The 24,327-nt window shown below is 29.0% G+C and overlaps 1 protein-coding gene across 4 annotated transcripts in view; it reads left to right on the forward strand.

Moving 5' to 3' along the window:
* Positions 1-24,327, forward strand: part of gpp (DOT1 like histone lysine methyltransferase grappa) — a 189,793-nt gene that overhangs the window by 111,318 nt on the left and 54,148 nt on the right. The window lies entirely within an intron of this gene.

The raw sequence follows: 24,327 nt of genomic DNA on the forward strand, positions 1-24,327 counted from the left end.
TTTCACTAGAATGTGGAACGCCGTTCGGACTCGGCGTTCCACATGTTAAGCTCAATGACAAGGAGGTCCCTTGTCATTGAGCTTAACATGGAATCGGGCAGCACTCAGTGATAAGAGAGAGGTTCACCACTGTGGTATCACAATGGACTGAATAGTCTAAGTGAGCCTGATACATCGGGCTGCCACATAACCTAACCTAACCTAACCTTCCTGTCTGATGACCAGTATTTGGTTTATCGGTTTATATGAAAAACAAATTGGAATTCCGACATTTAGGCAATTAGGTGTGAAAATAATTTAACCGTTAGGATAAAAAGGCGGGGAATATTCAATCTTCAAAAATCTTTTCCAATCTAATAAAACTTTTTAAGTTAGGTTGAAGATAGTAACCGTATTTCCCTGTCTCATAGCCAGTATTCGGTTTATCGTTCTCTTCTCTTATTCTAAGAACTCCGTTCATAAGAATGAGAATAGGAAATTTTATTGTATTCGAAAGCATCCCCAAATTCATTCTTATTGTGGATAGAGGTGGAGAAAAATCGATGGCACTATCGATATCGATAGATAGTCGATAGTTTGGCTTTCACATTCACTATCAGTGAGTCGAACGCCGTAAGGCGGACATGTCATTTTAGCAGCACGGACTCAGAGAAAGATTTAGCGACCGAGAGATTAAAACAAAATCTCTGGAAATATTTCTCTATAGAGATATTTTAAAAGGTTAGATGACAAAAAATTTTCAAAGTGCTTTAACTCATTCCCTGCCATTGTACTCCCTTGAGTACAGAAAATTTGCAACATTTAACTTTGTTTATAAATGAAATTAGGCAATGTTTCTTTTTGTATTTTGTGTTTGTTTATTTTTTTATGTTTTTTGTTTTTATATTTTTTAGCTGAAGTTAAGTGTAAATATATAAATGAATTTAATTTTTTTTTTATTTTAAATGGTCTTGGCGTCTAATAGGTTAATTTCGGAAAGGAATATAAAACGAGCGGAAACACATCGAATTTGCATGACCATCTAGGAAATTAAGGCCCCTGATTCTAGCACTCCAGTTATTTCGCCGGATATTGAGAATATTGCATTGACAATCAGCAGTTGTAGATCATCAATGCATTCAGTAGCTTCAGAGCCGTTTTGTACGTCATACACTCAAAAAAAAGTGAACTCTCTATTTCACTAAAGCCAATTTAACTTTATTTTAGTTCATGCAATTATTACGTTTGGAGAAAGTTTCCTTTACTCTAATAATTTTTTAAGTACGTTAGTTAAATTAACTAAAACCGAGGGAAAAAATATACTCAAATGAAGCATAAAGATTAACTAAATTTGCGTCTTCCACAAAATAGTTCAGAATTACTTTAAATTTGTAAACTTTACTAAAAATGCGTCCATCATGAACTTCGTATGTCACTAAAGACATTCTTGCAATTTTGAACTCCAAGTTTTTCCTTCAAATTACAAAATTTTCTTTAACAAGTGAAAAAACTTAGTTATGTCTAGGAAATTTTCTTGAAATTGTCGAAAAATATTTACTTATTTTTATGACATCGGCGTGATGTCAATGTTTGTAATACTGTTATTTAAAATTTTCTAAAATTAACCGAAAGTTTTTTTTCCTGGTTTGTTCACTGTTTTTTCAGTGTAAACTAAAAAAAAAAAGAATGACATTGACAGGGCTTTGACGGAAAGCGAAGGATTCTTCGTACACTACACAATTGTTGTCAAATGTTCTTATTTAAATATTAAAGAAATTTGAAATATACACCAAATATGTACATTATTGTGGATAATACTATCGTCGACTATCAATAGTACTATCGTCAACTATCGATTGTTCTGAAATTATTATCGTCGACTATCGATGGAGCCGGCTATAGATAGTTCTCCACCCTAATTGTGGATGACTATGCACACAGACGATTTAATGAAATGCTCCATAAACCCGATGAGGAATTGCTCCACAAACTGTATACCAAGAATGTTTTCTAATATTGCCATCACAATGGACTGAATAGTCTAAGTGTGCCTTAAATATCGGGCTGCTACTACACTAATAGAAAAAGTTTGGTTATATTAACGAAATGTGTCGTTAAAAGTCAGCGAATGAAATAAATTCGTTAATACAACGAAATTTTTCTTAATATAACGAATTTTCTGCAAATTAACGTAACGTTTTGTACTATTAACGAATATTTTCATTGTATTAATGAAAATGTTTCGTTATATCAATGAAAAATTTTCGTTGGCCGACTTTTAATGAAATTTTCTTTGTGTGTAAGACTACCATAGTAAGAATAGTATAAGAACTGCAATTTGTAAACCCAAAACAGCAATTCTTATAAAATTCTTCTTTTTAATCGAGAAACTAAATGTTAAACAATAAGTTCTTAGATCCAAGTTATATATCCAAAGTAAGACGTCCGTATTATCCTCCAAATCTCACCTTTTCGATATTTCCAAAAGTACTTTCTCATACAAAATCGAGATTTTAACTGTTAAAAATAGTGATTTGGTGTTTGGTGTACACCATAGTGTTTTAATTGTATCGAAAACCCCTGCATACGGCTACTCTGTATATGCAATATATTGTGCACGTGTATGTATGTAAATATATAAATGCTATGTATAAATTGTCTATCACATGGTAATGTTGCCGAGTTACCCCAAAATATCCCCTCAATCTCCTCGCAAAATGAAAGAATAAACCCTCAATAACAAAATAAACTTTTCTCTTGTGAGTTATAATTTTCTCTCTCGCTCTCAAAGAAAGAGAGACCATGGGAGAGAACAGGAGAGAACGCATACGAATTCTCACGTGCTTTGTGGATGTGGGCAAGTGTATATAGGCTTGTGAAATTGTTTATTTTGACCGCGTCAACTTGTGTCGACGCCACAGCTCAGTTGGCGCAACCTTTATTATCATCACCATCCTTACTTGGTAGAGGGTGGTGATAATAGTGAAGGAATCAGCGTCGCTGCCGATATCAACGTCATTGACAACGTAGTTGATAATTTTCATGTGGATTATTATGTTTTGAGAAATGAGGATGAGTTAGGACGCGAATCCACCATTAAATGATTGGTGACGGTGGGTGAGATGGTTGTATTTTTTTCTCTTTTATTACAATCTGTGGGGTGGGTAAAGAAGATTCGTGTACTGGTTTTTGGGTTTTTATGTTTGTTTTTTTATTTTCCATTTGGGTGCGCGAACGTATACCCATTGCCGACACAGCACGTTTGTTGTTGGGTGGCTCAACATGAGTTTGGGCATAGAGGGGGTTCTATTTGCAACTTTTTTTATTTTTTGCTTATTATCCTCTTCTCGTTTTTCTATTTCATGTAATATTGTATACGCTTTAATACATATGTATATATATTTCTCTCCTTGCCTCACATTTACACCTCTCTCTCACACTGTTTCTATTTATATGCCGACTTTAATTTTCATCAAATTTAAGTATGAATTTGTGTTTGTTCATCATCCCCCCTTTCTCTATTCTATTCGTTTTAGTTGTTGTCATTGCCACACTGTTTTTTTTCTTGTTGTTGGTGTTGCCGGGTAGTGTTACGACGAGTCAGAGAATACATAACTGATGTTAAGCTTTAAGAGAATTTAAGGTCGTTTGGAAAAAATTACCTAAATTTAATTGAACTTAAAGAATGGGGATGTTTTGTGTATACCACTCATATAAGTTTTATGACCTGTACTAGGACAAATTTCAATTTAGTGAATTCTCCTTGAGACCACAATTGAAGAGAAACAGAAAATTGAAAGTTAATTTGTGGACTTGGTGCGATGTTGATGGTAAATGTGTCTGGAAATTCTTAAAGTCTGAACGATTTCAGATGGAAAATTTTATTTTCATGAAAAGAATTCAATATGATTTTTTGTATACGATAATATTTTTTTAGAATAGTTCAATTTCTCAGAAGTAAATGAAAACTTTCCATAAAGCTGGCAACACTAATAGAAATGGATCGAACAGATGTACAAGCTTTAGAAGATTTCATATAAACAACGGGCGTCACTGACTTGTATCCTAATATTTTCGATGAAAATAGCTAAGGAGTCACTTCGCTTATACGAAAGTGGCCAGTAACCGAATTTGGTTTTCTCTGATGAGAAGCCATTCGAAACTGAGCAGTTAGTGAAAGAACAAAATGATCGGGTTTACTTACCAAAGAGGTCAGCTGAAAGTGTACACCTGCGATTAACCACCAGAACTCAAGCACTCAAACGCTTTATTCATCGATCGAGGGGACAACATACATTTCGAGTATTATCGGGAAAAAGCCATAAAGACAGTATTTAAACCCTGGGCAGGCAAACATTTCGGCCGCAGACCATGGACATTCCAAAAGGACTCAGAACGCCTTAACCTTGCTCGCTTCATTTCTACCGCTCAATGGCCACCAAAATCTCCTGATCTCAATCCATTGAATTTCTCGGCCCTAGGTACAGTGGAGAGTAATGTTGGTACTTAAGACTACCACCCGCTTTGCCGTGAATGGGCCAAAATACTGTAGAGCCTCATTCGTGCGCGATGGCTTGGTCGGTCGTTTGAAGGCCATAATTCATGCAATAGACAGCCAATTCGAACAAATCTAAAGTGATTAAAAAATTTTATGATATTTGTTGCTTTACACCCTGTATGTTGACCTAAATCATTTCAATAGATCAAGATTTCAACTAATGGGAAGCACAGAATCACGCGACGACTAGCAGAAATGACGGAAAATGTGATAGTGTTACCATTGCTTACCAAATAAAAATTTATGGCATTGTTGTTGGCCGACCGCATCGAAATTCTTTCGCCTTCAAATAATTCGACAATCATATTAGATGTTTTTGTTCAAATCCAATGTTGAATATTAAAAAATCATGATATTGTGTTGGCATCAAAAATACTCGGAAATCAAACAGAGAACATTTTTGCTGATAAGCTTTCTGTATTTGTTCGTAGCGCAAAAATAGTTCGCCAATCGCTATGGTTATGTTCACACACGATATAAATGTAAACGACTCGGCGTCATGGCTGCCACAGTTGATATAATTCTACCAAAATTGTAGATTTTTTCCTGTTTGGTGGTAGAATTTTTTTGGTACATTTTGAAAATGTTCTCTAGAAATAAAATTTTGACAAAATTTTCTATAGAAATAGAAATTTTGACAAAATTTTATTTAGAAATAAAATTTTGACAAAATTTTCTATAGAAATAGAAATTTTGACAAAATTTTCTTCAGAAATAGAAATTGTGACAAAATTTTCGTAGAAATAAAATTTAGACAACATTTTCTATAGAAATAAAATTTTGACCGAATTTTCTATAGAAATAAAATTTTGACAAAATTTTTTATAGAAATAAAATTTTGACAAAATTTTCTATAGAAATAAAATTTTATTAAAATTTTCTATAAAGATAAAATTTTGATCTAATTTCTTATAGAAATAAAATTTTGACAAAATTTACTCTAGAAAAATTTTCTATATAAATATACATTTTGACAAAGTTTTCTCTAACAATACAATTTTGACAAAATTTTCGAAGAAATAAAATTTTGACAAAATTTTCTATAGAAATAAAATTTTGACCGAATTTTCTATAGAAATAAAATATTGACAACATTTTCTATAGAAATAACATTTTGACAACATTTTCTATAGAAATAAAATTTTGAAGAACTTTTCGATAGAAATAAAATTTTGATAAAATTTTCTTTAGAAATAAAATTTTGACAAATTTTTCTATAGAAATAAAATTTTTCAAAATTAGATTTGTTTGTTTGGTAGTTTCCTGTTAAAAATTTCTCTAAATTTTTACAGATTTCTTTTTATACCCTGCACCACACTGTGGAACAGGGTATTATAAGTTAGTGCATATGTTTGCAACACCCAGAAGGAGACGAGATAGACACATGGTGTCTTTGCCAAAAATGCTCAGGGTGGGTTCCTGAGCCGATATAGCAATGTCCGTCTGTCCGTGAACACATCAAAGTCTAGGTCGCAGTTTTAGTCCAATCGACTTCAAATTTGGCACAAGTATGTGCTTTGGCTCAGAATTGAACCCTATTGATTGTGGAAGAAATAGGTTCAGATTTAGATATAAAATGCTCAGGGTGGGTTCCTGAGTCGATATAGCAATGTCCGTCTGTCCGTGAACACATTTTTGTAATTAAAGTCTAGGTCGCAGTTTTAGTCCAATCGACTTCAAATTTGGCACAAGTATGTGCTTTGGCTCAGAATAGAACCCTATTGATTGTGGAAGAAATAGGTTCAGATTTAGATATAGCTCCCATATATATATTTCGCCCGATATTGACTTATATGGCCCCAGAAGCCAGAGTTTTATACTAATTTGCTTAAAATTTTGCACAAGAAGGAAAATTAGTACTATAGTGAAGTGTGCCAAATTTTGTTGAAATCGATTCAGATTTAGATATAGCTCCCATATAGAGCTTTCGCCCGATTTACACTCATATGACCACAGAGGCCAATTTTTAACTCCGATTTAGTTGAAATTTTGCACAGGGAGTGGAATTAGCGTTGTAGCTATGCGTGCCAAATTTGGTTGAAATCGGTTCAGATTTAGATATAGCTCCCGTATATATGTTTTTCTGATTTCGACAAAAACGGTCAAAATGCCAACATTTTCCTTGTAAAATCGCCACTGCTTAGTCGAAAAGGTGTAAAAATTACTCTGATTTTCCTAAACTTCTAATACATATATATCGAGCGATAAATCATAAATAAACTTTTGCGAAGTTTCCTTAAAATTGCTTCAGATTTAAATGTTTCCCATATTTTTTTACTAACATTGTGTTCCAACTTAGTGCATTAGCCGACTTAAATTTTGAGTCTATAGATTTTGTAGAAGTCTATCAAATTCTGTCCAGATCGAGTGATATTTAAATGGATGTATTTGAGACAAACCTTTATATATAGCCCCAACACATTTGACGGATGTGATATGGTATCGAAAATTTAGATCTACAAAGTGGTGTAGGGTATAATATAGTCGGCCCCGGCCGACTTTAGACTTTCCTTACTTGTTTTTTTTTTTTTTTGGTTTGTGTGGCAACCGTGAGTTTAACACCAAGACAAAATATTTTTCGAGAAACGAAAACGCCCAGTCTTTCTTCGAGATATGATATTTTCAACAGTAATATTTAGAATTTCGATCATAAGAGTTTTATGACATTTAACTATAGTTTTCTTGTAGCTAACCAGCAAAATTCCAAGAAACTGGCCCCGTTTTATCCACAATAGTGACATATGAAGCGGAAGTAGATAGTTGCGGGATAAAGAAAAATAGGTTAAACACACCCCATAAAAATGTCGACGACAAGTTTGACAATTCCTTTAACAGTATATTGTCAATATTTTATTGATTGTCGTGCCATACATGCCAAAGAGTACAACCTCTATATATGATTCCTTTGAAAACAATGGAATTTATTTCAATAAGAACGGTAATATTCAAAGAGAATTTAATTTAAAAACTGAAAGGGGTAAAACTGCACCTTTTTGCAAGTTTTTTTTTTGTCTTTGGGTTTGGCTGTCATTGCAAACACCTGTCAGAGAGGGTCTGCAGGAAAAAAAATAAACATTACCGAAAGCAACAGTTTAATGGTCTTGTTTATGGTTTCCCATAAACCTATAAAGAAGGGGGAAGTCAATCATCGTCGTTTCAAAAGATCACGAGCCAAACAACTTCGAGAGATGTTGCTGCTAAAGTTCTCGTTGGCTTGCTCCACTTGCTTCTGTAACTTTACACAGATCCATCTGATGCTTATGCGCTCTTACTCTTTGAAATTGAAACTTAAATGGAGAAGAAGAAATGTTTGTTGTTTTCACCGGTGTGTGTGTGCAATTTTTCTGTAGTACGTGCCTTCAATATGTTGCTCTCATGCTGTCACATAGCGATGACGATTGTGATAGAGATCAATGGCTTAAGGTCATCGACGTCTTTGTTGGTTTTGTTGTTCTTTTGTGAGATAAAAAAAGAGTTGAGTAAAAGAGACAGAAATTATAACAATAACAATCATATGTAATTTTTTTTCATCCACAATAAATATACTGGGCAATAATTGTATTTTATTGTTTTTGCTTTTGTTTTTTTTTTTAATGAGTTTCGATTATTGTGGCTAAGAAAAACCATCTGTTCTCGTTTGCTTCTTGGGGAAGATAACGTCAAATATATGGAAATATTTAAATATGTACAATGTGAACAGAAAACATGTTTGTGATAAGTTGATACATATGACACTTTACAGAGGTATTTTCAGATGACATATTCTGAACACAGTTGCCTCTCGAGCCAAAAATAATCTACCATAAATTGGAGCAAATTTCACCAAAAAAAACCTTATTTTGTCAAAATTTTATTTCTATAGACATTTTAGTCCGAGTCTCATTTCTATAGGGAATTTGGTCAAACTTCTATTTCTATAGAAAATTTTGTCAAAATTTTATTTCTATAGACATGTTGTCAAAATTTTATTTCTATAGAAAATTTTGTCAAAATTTTATTTCTATAGAAAATTTTGTCAAAATTGTATTTCTATACAAAATTTTGTCAATATTTTATTTCTATAGAAAATTTTGTCAAAATTTTATTTCTATACAAAATTTTGTCAAAATTTTATTTATATACAAAATTTTGTCATCATTTTATTTCTATAGAATATGCTGTCAAAATTTTATTTCTATAGAAAATTTTGTCAAAATTTTTTTCTATAGAAAATTTTGTCAAAATTTAATTTCTAAAGGAAATTTTGTCAAACTTCTATTTCTATAGAAAATTTTGTCAAAATTTAATTTCTATAGAAAATTTTGTCCCAATGCGGCGGATTTATTCTCTGTTCGGATATCTTCAAATTGATAAATGTCCGTCGCCGAATAGTCAAATTTATATTGACTTATTTCTATAGAAAATTTTGTCAAAATTTTATTTCTATACAAAATTTTGTCAAAATTTTATTTCTATAGAAAATTTTGTCAAAATTTTATTTCTATACAAAATTTTGTCAAAATTTTATTTATATACAAAATTTTGTCATCATTTTATTTCTATAGAATATGCTGTCAAAATTTTATTTCTATAGAAAATTTTGTCAAAATTGTTTTCTATAGAAAATTTTGTCAAAATTTTATTTCTGTAGAAAATTTTTGTAAAAATTCTATTTCAATAGAAAATTTTGTCAACATTTTATTTCTATAGAAAATTTGGTCAACATTTTATTTCTATAGAAAATTTTGTCCCAATGCGGCGGATTCATTCTCTGTTCGGATATCTTCAAATGGATAAATGTCCGCCGCCGAATAGTCAAACTTATATTGACTTATTTCTATAGAAAATTTTGTCAAAATTTTATTTCTATACAAAATTTTGTCAAAATTTTATTTCTATACAAAATTTTGTCAAAATTTTATTTCAATAGAAAATTTTGTCAAAATTTTATTTCAATAGAAAATTTTGTCAAAATTTTATTTCTATAGAAAATTTTGTCAAAATTTTATTTCTATACAAAATTTTGTCATCATTTTATTTCTATAGAATATGCTGTCAAAATTTTATTTCTATAGAAAATTTTGTCAACATTTTTTTTCTATAGAAAATTTTGTCAAAATTTTATTTCTATAGAAAATTTTTGTAAAAATTCTATTTCTATAGAAAATTTTGTCAACATTTTATTTCTATAGAAAATTTGGTCAACATTATATTTCTATAGAAAATTTTGTCCCAATGCGGCGGATTCATTCTCTGTTCGGATATCTTTAAATTGATAAATGTCCGCCGCCGAATAGTCAAATTTATATTGACTTAGCCGTTAAGCCGCTGCCGTCAAAAGCTTCATTGTCTGGTCTGCAGAGTTTTTTGGTCATTGTGCTGTAGAAGAAAGGAACCTCCTTTATAATGCATTCTTCGTTGACGCGTGCTGAGTCCCCTTCGAATGTTCGTAGTCTGTGGCCAAAATGTTTGTCTGTCCAGGGCTTCAATATTGTCTAAGACGTTCTTGGTTGACAAGTGCTGAGTCCCCTTGAAATGCCCATGGGCTGTGGCACTTCCCTGCAAGCGAAACTACCCCTTGGCTCTTTCTTTCTGTCCAGGGCAATACAATACTTCGGGACATTTTCACAATAATATATTTATTAGGAAAATGTCCTTAATATATTTATTTTGATCCCACGGCTGATGAATACAAGCGGGGAGCGATACCGTTCGTTACGGCGGCCCACACCAGTGCCACCAGCAGCGCTTGAGTTCTGGTGGCCAATGGAAGGTGTAAATTTTTAGCTGACCTCTTTGGCAGGAAATCCCGATTGGTGCAAAAATTGGGTCTTTCCAGTCTAACTTTTTTGTACACCTTTCTCGGGATATGTTCAGCTCACGAGCAATTTTTGTACGACAGCGGCGTGGTTTTCAATTAAACTTGGTCTCCACTTTTCAGATCAATTCTGGTGTTGTTCCACTTTGTGCACGCGAATCAACACTGCTAATATCACGGCAGTGAGCAATCGTACGAGAAACTAAAGATTTATTCACATTTAAATGCTATAGCTATCACGCTTGAATTCCATCACAAAGAAATTCATTTCTAAATGCAAAAGATCAAAATACTTTTGTAAGCTTGTAAACAATAAATTAAACTGTCACTGAAATTAATCTGTCTGCTGCCAGGCGAGCGATTTGGAAATGATAGCAACCTGACTTTATCCTGCCAGCATTTCGAAGTTCGATTTCGTACCCATCGCTCCCACAGACTCCAGCTGTGATGGGGAGGTGTACGAAAAAGTACGAAATGTACATAAAAGTATTTTACCATCACTACTGTTACAAGAGCCATTTTGATATTTTATGAAACGCCAAATCTTCTTAGAAGTGTTGGCAGGGTAACTGCGATACATATCAGCCACTCTATATATAGTAGAAAACCAAACAGTGGTTTTCAAAAAATGTAGTTTTTAGGAATTTATTTGATGGGAGATTATTTCGTGGCACCCTTTCTCATGCCAGAGGTTATAGCACATGTCATCATTTGGCAACGCGAGAACTTGAAATTACAATTTTCTTTAACATTTTAACGCCATCTAGAATAAGTTTAAATCTTTTACATTCCATATGTTGTATATGATGGTTAATATTATCACCGTTAACCATATGCTTTTTACAATCCGTTTATTTATTGGATATTTAATATAATGCACCAGAAACATATGGTTTTTTAATGTCAAACGAAATGTATGCCACGCAAATGAAAGCAAAACAAAGTAAAAAAAAAAAAACAAAAAAACAAAATACTAAACTATAAACAAACCAAAAGCGAAAAAAAAAAATTCAGAAAACCATTAACATCGTTATCGTCTGCGTCATCATTTAATGTAGACTTGCGTGCGTGTAAACCGCCGCTTTTATTTTAATTTTTTATTTGACCACACTCACATACAATGTGTGATTGAGTTTTTGGTCGTTTGAACGTTATGCATTTATGTAAATGCCATATGAATACATTGACCGCAAGCAAAACAAAATACAAAACATGAGATGAGAATTTTTATAATCAAACGAAACGAAATGGATTTAAATATACATACATAAACCGTGAAAAAAAAATCTTGAGAAAAAAATGAAACTTGATTTAATTCTACCAAATTCTAAAAATAAAACTTTAAGCGAGATATAATTTTTCAAAGTGTATATGTATTTTTTTTTACGCGCGACGTTGTGCGGTTAGTCGCCAAATTAAAATAGACAGTAATATCGCTATGGTTATTTCTATAGAAAATTTTATCAAAATTGTATTTCTATAGAAAATTTTGTCAAAATTGTATTTCTATAGAAAATTTTGTCAAAATTGTATTTCTATAGAAATTTTTCTCAAAATTTTATTTCTATCAAAAATTTTGTCAAAATTATATTTCTATAGAAAATTTTGTCAAAATTTTATTTCTATAGAAAATTTTGTTAAAATTTTATTTCTATAGAAAATTGTGTCAAAATTTTATTTCTATAGAAATTTGTGCAAAATTTTCTTTCTATAGAAAATTTTGTCAAAATTTTATTTATATAGAAAATTGTGTCAAAATTTTATTTCTATAGAAAATTGTACAAAATTTTCTTTCTATAGAAAATTTTGTCAAAATTTTATTTATATAGAAAATTGTGTCAAAATTTTATTTCTATAGAAATTTTTCATTTTTATTGAAAATTTTGTGAAAATTTTATTTTTATATAAAAATTTGTCAAAATTTTATTTCTATAGAAAATTTTGACAAAATTTTATTTCTATAGAAAATTTTGACAAAATTTTATTTCTATAGAAAATTTTGACAAAATTTTATTTCTACAGAAAATTTTCTCAAAATTTTATTTCTATAAAAAAATTTCTCAAAATTTTATTTCTATCGAAAATGTTCTCAAAATTTTATTTCTATAGAAAGTTTTGGCAAAATTTTATTTCTATAGAAAATTTTGTCAAAATTTTATTTTTATAGAAAATTGTGTCAAAATTTTATTTCTATAGAAAATTTTCTCAAAATTTTATTTCTATAGAAAATTTTCTCAAAATTTTATTTCTATAAAAAAAATTTCTCAAAATTTTATTTCTATAGAAATTTGTGCAAAATTTTCTTTCTATAGAAAATTTTGTCAAAATTTTATTTATATAGAAAATTGTGTCAAAATTTTATTTCTATAGAAATTTTTCATTTTTATTGAAAATTTTGTGAAAATTTTATTTTTATATTAAAAATTTGTCAAAATTTTATTTCTATAGAAAATTTTGACAAAATTTTATTTCTACAGAAAATTTTCTCAAAATTTTATTTCTATAAAAAAATTTCTCAAAATTTTATTTCTATCGAAAATGTTCTCAAAATTTTATTTCTATAGAAAGTTTTGGCAAATTTTTATTTCTATAGAAAATTTTGTCAAAATTTTATTTTTATAGAAAATTGTGTCAAAATTTTATTTCTATAGAAAATTTTCTCAAAATTTTATTGCTATAGAAAATTTTCTCAAAATTTTATTTCTATAGAAAATTTTCTGAAAATTTTATTTCTACAGAAAATTTTCTCAAAATTTTATTTCTATAAAAAAATTTCTCAAAATTTTATTTCTATAAAAAAATTTCTCAAAATTTTATTTCTATAGAAATTTTGTCAAAATTTTATTTTTATATACAATTTTGTCAAAATTTTATTTCTATAGAAAATTTTGTCAAAATTGTCAAAATTTCTATTTCTATAGAATATTTTGTCAAAATTTCTATTTCTATAGAAAATTTTGTCAAAATTTTATTTCTATAGAAAATTTTGTCAAAATTTTATTTCTATAGAAAATTTTGTCAACATTTTATTTGTCTATAGAAAATTTTGTCAAAATTTTATTTCTATAGAAAATTTTGTCAAAATTTTATTTCTATAGAAAATTTTGTCAACATTTTATTTCTTTGGAAAATTTTGTCAAAATTTTATTTCTATGGAAAATTTTGTTCAAATTTTATTTCTATAGAAAAATTTGTCAAAATTTTATTTCTATAGAAAATTTTATCAAAATTTTATTTCAATAGAAAATGTTGTCAAAATTTTATTTTTATAGAAAATGTTTGTCAAAATTTTATTTTTATAGAATATTTTGTCAAAATTTCTATTTCTATAGAATATTTTGTCAAAATTTCTATTTCTATCGAAAATTTTGACAAAATTTCATTTATATAGAAAATTTTGTCAAAACTTTATTTCTATAGAAAATTTTCTCAAAATTTTATTTCTATAGAAAATTTTGTCAAAATTTCATTTATATAGAAAATTTTCTCAAACTTTTATTTCTATAGAACATTTTCTTAAAATTTTATTTCAATAGAAAATTGTGTCAACATTTTATTCCTATAGGAAATGCTGTCAAAATTTTATTTCTATAGAAAATTGTGTCAAAATTATATTTATATAGAAAATTTTGTCAATATTTTTTTTTCTATAGAATTTTTTGTCAAAATGTCATTTTTATTGAAAATTTTGTGAAAATTTTATTTTTATATAAGAATAAAATTTTGTGAAGATTTTATTTTTATATAAGAATAAAATTTTGTGAAAATTTTATTTTTATATAAAAATTTGTCAAAATTTTATTTTAATAGAAAATTGTGTTAAAATTTTAATGTGAAAATTCTTAGAGAAAAATTTGTCAAAATTTTATTCCCATAGAAAATGTCAAAATTTCATTTTTATTGAAAATTTTGTGAAAATTTTATTTTTATATAAAAATTGTGTTAAAATTTTAATGTGAAAATTCTTAGAGAAAAATTTGTCAAAATTTATTCCTATAGAAAATGTCAAAATTTTATTTCTATAGAAAATTTTGTCAACATTTTATTTCTATAGGAAATTTTGTCAAAATTTCTATTTCTATAGAAAATTTTGTCAAAATTTTATTTTTATAGAAAATGTTTGTCAAAATTTTATTTTTATAGAATATTTTGTCAAAATTTCTATTTCTATAGAATATTTTGTCAAAATTTCTATTTCTATAGAAAATTTTGTCAAAATTTTATTTTTATAGAAAATTTTGTCAAAATTTTATTTCTATAGAAAATTTTGTCAAAATTTTATTTCTATAGAAAATTTTGTCAAAATTTTATTTTTATAGAAAATTTTGTCAAAATTTTATTTTTATAGAAAAATGTGCCAAAGTTTTATTTCAATAGAAAATTGTGTCAAAATGTTGTTTCTATTAAAAATTTTATTTCCATAGAAAATTTGTAAAGTACCTCTTAGTTGGTGATTCAAACAATTCTACCAATATACGAAACATTAAAAAATCTACCATTTTTGGTAGAATTCTACCAACTGTGGCAACGGTGCTGTTACCACACTATATCAATGGTAACGCTGATCATGCGTATTAACCCTTTAATGCCTAAGCCCGCCTTTAGGCGAGCTTCATTTAATAAGGAAGCTTTTAGTAAAACACACCTTAAGACAACAAAAATGGGCAAAATAAAAAGAAAACTTATTTGAAACTATTCAGGAGGCTTTGCAGCATATGCTGAATTTTACCGTATACATTTTTCTTGAAAATGTAATCAGCTTGCAAAATAATTGGGGCATTAGAGGGTTAACTTTGCCAGTTTGCACATTCGCACCATTTAAAATTAAATTTATGTTCTCAGGTTGGCAACGCAAAAAGGTGATGGAGTTTTATAAGGTAGAAGCATAGACCAATTAAAATAGAGACATACCTTGATAATTCACCATAGTGTTGTTTATTTGCAGTGCGCAGTCATTCCACTCAATTGCGCAGTCAAGTGACTCAATTTCTTTTTGGAAAACGAGAATTACCGTACAAAGCAATCAATTTGCATTACAAAAAAGATGTGGATGTATAGAATTGTACATGTTTTTCCAATATTTGGTGTTTCATCAAAAGAACAAACGAAAGAAAACATATTAAAGCCAAATTTAAAAATCACTCAATTGCAGACGAAAAAGAGCCATCTACGGTGTGCAGACAAACTACAGCGCTGTGAATTCACTTTCGTTGTCTATACCTTCCTTGGTCTATGGTAGAAGCATAAATCAGCTGGTTTAATAGTTTTAGTTTATTTAAAAAAAAAATCACACAAAAAGTCGCCAATAAAAAAATCGCTTGAATTTGTGAAGTCTTGTATTACATAAAACAACACCAAAACACAAAATATCAATTTATTAACATTTGCTCTCATTTTTATTATTTGTTTGTAAATATTTTTTTTTTAGTTTTAAAAAAATACATCTTTTGTCTAAAATTTTGTTCCGGAGGAAAGTATTTCTCTTTGGGTGTAAATTAGCAGATTTCAACTTTTACCTTCTCCTTCCCCTTCTCAACTTTTCAAAACTCTTTCAGAGTGTTTGAAAATAGTTAATTTTACCAAAAATTAATTTCGAATGTGGGCTTGATTGCTACAAACTATCTTATATTGCCTGGTATACCATTTTTTTGCTGTGAACAATCCATATAAGATCGAATTCGCGGGCTCAAATATTTTTATTTTTCAAATTCGTTTACCAGAACAGAGACTTGATAAACTAATTTTATGAAGGATTCATGAAAGATGGTATATTAGAAAAATGTAAGTGTGGCAACTCTATTAATGTAAAACCCATAGAACGAAGGCAATTCATTTTTAACGGCGGCATCTGGATTGTATTTTGGCCATTGACGGCGGCGGATTATCTCGTCAGCCGAAGTAAACGCCAAAGTAAACTGGGTTTCGTAACGAAAATGGAACTTAGTTGCCGCCACTAAAATTTAAAAAAAAAAAATTATCTAGCAATTGTAACTCAGTTTTTCGTTATTTGATCGCTTTTCAACGTTTCGGGACAACACTGTTTCACTATTATTATCAGTGAAATATTTGATTGATAGTTATTTTCATATATTTTTTGTTCGTTACAAAGTAAATATAAAATATTCCATTTCTATTTTGGTATAGACAACAGTTTTTTATTTATTTTTTTCTTTTATCTCAAAACTGAGACCACCACAAATAAATCTTTCTTCACTGAAAAATCCCATCCCAGAGATAACGAGTAAAGAAGACAATTTTATCTGAATACAAATAATGACAATTTCAAAAGCAAATAACCACATTCGTTTAAATCACACCAAAGCTATTTAAACAAAAATGAAATGTAGGTCGCATTTGGACATTAACAGCACCTGTGATATTAGCGTTGAAAGCGATGCTAAATATATTAAAAAAAAAAACAAATAGGAAATAAGAACATGACATAGAAATAATTTAATTTAAATGTTGTTGGAAAATTTAATTGGTTTGGTCTTTTATGAAAAGCAAGAAAATTACAATTTCAAATGAATTCGTTTAAAAAAAATAGTCTCCTGTTGTGGAGGCAGACGATTTAAATGTAATTCTCAACTTTTAAATAGTGTTGGTATAATGGAATAAAAACAAATGGAAACCATTTAATTATTGGTACATTCCGTGGTAAAGGGTGATTTTTTTTATTGACTATAGTGAATTAAAAAAACACACACACACACAAAATTCAGAAAATTGCATGAAATCTTTATTGGAATCGATAGTACGGTCCATATAATTTAATGATTATGTCATGCAAATGTTCACCTCGACTGAACCTCAAATGGTCCATCCAAATTCTGCTCCAATTTTCGCATACTCTACTGACGTAGTTTCACTTCACAGTCTCGTTCTCTTGTATTTTCCTACTCTCTCCCGATGTTGTTAGTATCTTGACGGATGAGCCGATATACATTTTGCTAGTCGGCGGTGGCCAATTAATCATAGAAAATCCAAAGAATGTACGACTGCAAGGTCAGTTGCATTTTGTCCTGCAAAATTAAATTTAATTTTAAAAGAGTCTAAACACAACCAGAGTGTTTGTGGAACACCTGTTTACTGTATTTCGAAGCGAAAAAAATTATCAAAGCGGTGATGCTCCGATAATAGTGCTAGTACTCTCAACATTTATTCATAAGTTAAACCGGACAACTCTCCTCAGTTAACGAGAAAACCTATGACAAAGGAGATCCTCTTTATTCTCTGCATATCCGAACTTCCACGAAACTCTCCAAAAAACCCCTCGTTACTCTGTAATCTCACTCAATGTACACACCATCATAATATATAGTTTCGCAAAGTATTAGTTGTAAGCCCATAGGAAACAATTATGTGGGTAGATAGATATGAAGGGTGTTGTTACCAAAGGGGGGAAAAGTAGAGAAGTAGCAAAAGCAAAATTTTTCTACACATATTCGTGGAAAAAGTGGAACACACGTATTAATGGCCTTATACTTTTTCCTTCTACTTCTCCTCCTCCGGATCGTTCTTCATAATCATCATAGCAATCCCATTCGCTGCAATTAATGCAGTGTATACTTAAGCTAGATATATGTATGGACGTACACACCCCATCCCAAAACGAAAGGAAATATCGGGTGAACGAATATAAAACAATATGTACTAGTAAAAGTGGAACAAGTAGGAAAAATTATTTTAAAAGTTTTGAGCGAAAGTAGAACAATTTTTTTGCAACATCTTAATAGTGTCCTATTATTGCACTATATACTCCTATGGTCAAGATATTATGAAAAACTATTGCACAAAAAATGCAGAATTGTAAAACAATTTATAGTGTATGAAAGTAAAACTTTTTTGATTGACCCAAAACCTTTCTAAAGAAAAAAATTTGACAAAATTTTCTATAGAAAAAAAATTTTGACAAAATTTTCTATCGAAATAAAATTTTAACAACATTTTCTATAGAAATAAAATTTTAACAAAATTTTCTATAGAAATAAAATTTTGACAAAATTTTTCTATAGAAATAAAATTTTGACAAAAGTTTTCTATAGAAATAAAGTTTTGACAAAACCATTCTATAGAAATAAAATTTTGACAAAATTTTCTATAGAAATAAAATTTTGACAAAATTTTCTAAAGAAATAAAATTTTGACAAAATTTTTCTATAGAAATAAAATTTTGATAAAATTTTGTATAGAAATAAAATATTGAGAAAATTTTCTATGGAAATAAAATTTTCAGAAAATTTTCTATAGAAATAAAATTTTCTATAGAATTAAAATTTGTACAAAATTTTCTATAGAAATAAAATTTTGACAAAATTTTCTATAGAAATAAAATTTTGACAAAATTTTCTATAGAAATAAAATTTTGACAAAATTTTCTATAGAAATAAAATTTTGACAAAAATTTCTATAGAAATAAAATTTTGACAAAATTTTCTATAGAACTAAAATTTTGAAAAAAATTTCTATAGAAATAAAATTTTAACAAAATTTTCTATAGCAACAACATTTTGAAAAAAAAAAAATTCTATGGAAATAAAATTTTGCGAACATTTTCCATAGAAATAAAATTTTGACAAAATTTTCTATATATAGAAAATTTTAACAAAATTTTCTGTTTAAATACAATTTTGACAAAATGCTCTACAGAAATAAAATTTTTACAAAATTTTCTACAGAAATAAAATTTTGACAAAATTTTCTATAGAAATAAAATTTTGACCAAATTTTCTAAAGAAATAAAATTTTGACAAAATTTTCTACAGAATAAAATTTTGAAAAAAAATTCTATAGAAATAAAATTTTAACAAAAATTTCTATAGCAATAAAATTTTGAAAAAAAAAGTATAGAAATTAAATTTTGCGAAAATTTTCCATAGAAATAAAATTTTGACAACATTTTCTATATATTGAAAACTTTAACAAAATTTTCTATTGAAATAAAATTTTGACAAAATGTTCCACAGAAATAAAATTTTGAGAAAATTTTCTATAGAAATAAAATTTTGCCAAAACCTTTCTATAGAAGTAAAATTTTGACAAAATTTTCTATAGAAATAAAATTTTGCCAAAATTTTCTGTAGAAATAAAATTTTGACAAAATTTACTATAGAAATAAGATTTTGACAAAATGTTCTATAGAAATAAAATTTTGACAAAATCTTCTATAGAAATAAAATTTTGACAAAATTTTCTATAGAAATAAAATTTTGACAAAATTTTCTATAGAAATAAAATTTTGACAAAATTTTCTATAGAAATAAAATATTGAGAAAATTATTTTTAGAAATAAAATATTAATAAAATTATTTTTGGAAATAAAATTTTGAGAAAATTTTCTATAGAAATAAAATTTTGACAAAATTTTCTGTAGAAATAAAAAGTTGAAAATTTTTGAGAAATTTTTCTATAGAAATAAAAGTTTGACAACATTTTTCTATAGAAGTACATTTTTTATAGAATTAAAATATTGAAAAAATTTTCTATAGACATAAAAATTTGCCACAATTTTCTATAAAAAAAATTGACAAAATTTTCTATAGAAATAAAATTTTAACAAAATTTTCTATAGAAATAAAATTTTAACAAAATTTTCTATAGAAATAAAATTTTGACAAAAATTTCTATAGAAATAAAATTTTCTACAGAATTAAAATTTTTTGAAAATTTTGATAGTTTTTTTGTGTAAATTTTTCTCCAAATATTGGTAGATGAATTTTGGCTCGAGTGGCAACCGTGTCGGATATCCTTGGAAATTATCCAGAACTGTTGTAAAATTAATTGTATATACATTGTTATACGGAAATAGGCTTTGACATCAAACCGGCTGCATCGATCGTAAAAATTGAGTGTCAGACAAAAATGGATCAGTTTCATTCTCTGGAATCTACACGCTCACAAAAAATCGCTTCTGTAACATATACTCCCAAACATATTTTGCTTCAAGCATATACATTTTTGGGTGTTGCCCAAACATTTATATGTTTGATCTCTTCCAATATATAATATGTTTGAAAGCATATTAGTCTAAACAATATATGTTTGAGTAGTCTAAGTTTCAAACATTTTGTATTTTTGCATCCAAATTCAATAATGTTGTCTTCCAAAAAACAATATGTTATTATGTGAACATATAATATGTTTGGAAGCATTTTGCACCCAAAAATATTATATGCTTAAAAAAAATTCTCCCAAACAATATTGTACTCAAAATTTTATTTATTTATTTATATATTTACAATCATAATGAATTATGAAAATAAACAGTTAATATAGGTGCTAACAACATAGGTTTTCGACCTGAATGCTCAAAATTTTGTTTCTGCCCAATTGTATATTCCCCAACATCTTTCTCACTTCCACGAGATTTTTTAGTTCTTAGCACCTTTTTCTGTAATACAAACATTGTAGAAGAAATTATTCAATTGTATGATTTTTTTTTATTTTAATTTTAACTTTTGCCGGACGGGGATTCGAACAGCGGACCACACAGTTTTTAAGGTTCAAAGAAGTAGCTGATCAATTGCCCAAGGAAAAATAAAATGTTAATTTTGTAATAACAAGCAACAACCACCAACTTAATTCAATATCGCTCCCTGTTAAATAGCGCTCCAAGCTACTAAACACATATATGTTTATAGGCTATTTCTAAATTAATATATGTTTGCATCCAAACATTTTATATTTACAAACATTTTATGTCCCAAACATAATATGTTCTAACATATTAACATATATGTCCCAAACATGTTATGCTAGTTTATGAACATTATATGCTTGCACTCAAAAATATTGTGTTTAAAAATTTGTGTTCCAAACATATAATGTTTATAGCCAAACATATGAAAAACAGCCTTTTTCATCCGTGTACATAATTTCACCACTAGCAGAGAATATCGATCGAGGTTGGCACTACCTTTTTTTACTATCGTCAAGCCTTATTGAAAACAAGTAAAGAAAGTCTAAAGTCGGGCGGGACCGACTATATTATACCCTACACCACTTTGTAGATCTACATTTTCGATACCATATCACATCCGTCAAATGTGTTGGGGCTATATATAAAGGTTTGTCCCAAATACATAAACTTAAATATCACTCGATTTGGACAGAATTTGATAGACTTCTACAAAATCTAGACTCAAGATTTAAGTCGGCTAATGCACTAGGGTGGAACACAATGTTAGTAAAAAATATGGGAAACGTTTACATCTGAAGCAATTTTAAGGAAACTTCGCAAAAGTTTATTTATGATTTATCGCTCGATATATATGTATTAGAAGTTTAGGAAAATTAGAGTCATTTTGACAACTTTTCGACTAAGCAGCGGCGATTTTACAAGGAAATTTTTGTCGAAATCAGAAAAACATATATATGGGAGCTATATCTAAATCTGAACCGATTTCAACCAAATTTGGCACGCATAGATACAATGCTAATTCTACTCCCTGTGCAAAATTTCAACTAAATCGGAGCAAAAAATTGGCCTGTGTGGTCATATGAGTGTAAATCGGGCGAAAGCTATATATGGGAGATATATCTAAATCTGAACCGATTTCAACCAAATTTGGCACGCATGGCTACAATGCTTATTCTACTCCCTGTGCAAAAAGTTAAAAATTGGCCTCTGTGGTCATATGAGTGTAAATCGGGCGAAAGCTATATATGGGAGATATATCCAAATCTGAACCGATTTCAACCAAATTTGGCACGCATAGTTACAATGCTAATTCTACTCCCTATGCAAAATTTCAACTAAATCGGAGCAAAAAATTGGCCTCTGTGGGCAAATGAGTGTAAATCGGGCGAAAGCTATATATGGGAGCTATATCTAAATCTGAACCGATTTGGCTGATATTTTGCAAGTTTTTCGAGACACATAAAATATTCGGATGTACGGAATTTGAGGAAGATCAGTTGATATACACGCCAATTATGACCAGATCGGTGAAAAATATATATGGCAGCTATATCTAAATCTGAACCGATTTTTTCCAAAATCAATAGGGATCGTCTTTGAGCCGAAACAGGACCCTATATTAAATTTTAGGACAATCGGACTAAAACTGCGAGCTGTACTTTGCACACAAAAATACATCAACAGACAGACGGACATCGCTAAATCGACTCAGAATTTAATTCTAAGCCGATCCGTATACTAAAAGGTGATTACTCCTTCTTGGCGTTACATACAAATGCACAAACTTATTATAGCCTGTACCACAGTAGTGGTGAAGGGTATAAAAAAGCAAAAGCTATGGATGGCAGCTTCCATATATGAGATGTTCAGACTACAGCGTTTTGTTGAAAATTACAAATACAAATGTCATCAGTATCCAAGCAAAGATAATCTTATTTTTGCATTTATGGGGTAACTGTAACTGAAATGTGTATGACAGTTTGAAGTACCTTGAGAGATTACATCAGCCATCAAGACTGTTGAAGGGTAGAACCATCTCTCATGTTCTTCCTCCTTCTCTGACTCATAATTATCCATAAATAAAATATTCTATATTTACAAATTGTTTTACAAATAAACTATTTTACTAAAGGTATTTAGCTATTTACAATTTGCATGGTTATTCATGCAATTTACACCAACACAAATACTGCTGAATGCAAAATGTAAATAAACTGCTTGGGTAAATTAAACAAACAAAACAACCCAACCGTCCATCTAAGTGTATTTTTTTGCAAATTATCAGGGTCATAAATTAATTATCTAAAATGGGAAAATGTAAATAAATATATGTGTGTGTAAATGCTATTACAATAGGAAGAAAAATTACGCAAAGTTTACCTACCACTTATTTACTTCTCCGTTAAGTACATACCCACATAATAGTGTGCTTCATAAAAAAAGAGTAAACGGGAAATGCAAACAATCTAATAAAACCTTGAAATTTATTAAATAGTGTATGGTGAAGTAAAGAACATTTTTTGGGAAACAAGTAATATTAAGAAGGCCTATTTGGTGGTTTTTATTCTCTATACTAAGGGGCCGAAGACTTCTGCATCACATGTTTGAAATTTCAGAGAAATGGCAACTCCAAAACTGCAATTTTATTTAGAACATCCCTAAATTAAACCAAACGTGCGAGTCGTACCTACGCAGATACTGTGCGTCATTACCAAGTAATTTTTAAACTACAGTAGATTGGTTAGGTTTGGTTGTAGATGATGACAACAATTCTTGGATCGAATTGATGTCGACTTAGATTACTATAGCTCTATTGTGATTCTTCAACTTCTTCTTGAAGTGGTTTTCTATAAAGTCACTCAAGAATTTTCTTTTATCTCTCTCCCTTAAAGTTACTTAAAACATCCATCCAGAGGTCCTGATGAAACCGAGTATGTTCCTTAAGCTACTCACCAGCAGGTCGGTGAGAGCCTGAAAGAAACAGGTGCCCATTATGTTGTTTCTTCTAAAGGAAAATGCTGAACACTGGCACAGAAAGTGGTACAAGTCTTCCGTAACTTTCGGGTCCAGACCCCCAACGTCCTCACCATAGTTTATCATATATGACATGGATACTGTAAAAATATGAAGACAGCGGAGGAAAACCGAACACAAGGGCATTATTTGTTCCACGAGCGCCCTCCTTAACCGGTACATCAGCTTCTTCATTTCCCATTATTCCGCAGTGCCCAGGTACCACTGTTGCCACTCGAGCCAAAAATAATCTACCAAAATTTGGAGGAAATTTGATCGAAAATCTAACAAACTTAAAGAAACCTTATTTGATGTTTGTCAAAATTTTATTTCTATAAAAAATTTTCTCAAAATTTTGTTTCTATAGAAAATTTTGTCAAAATTTTATTTCTATAGAAAATTTTGTCAAAATTTTATTTCCATAGAAAAATTTGTCAAAATTTTATTTCTATTGAAAATTTTGTCAAAATTTTATTTCTATAGAAAATTTTGTCAAAATTTTATTTCTATAGAAAATTTTGTCAACATTTTATTTCTATAGAAAATGTTGTCAAAATTTTA

The sequence above is a fragment of the Haematobia irritans genome, chromosome 1 (genome assembly GCF_050003625.1).
Source record: "Haematobia irritans isolate KBUSLIRL chromosome 1, ASM5000362v1, whole genome shotgun sequence".
In the NCBI taxonomy this organism is placed as follows: Eukaryota; Metazoa; Arthropoda; class Insecta; order Diptera; family Muscidae; genus Haematobia; species Haematobia irritans.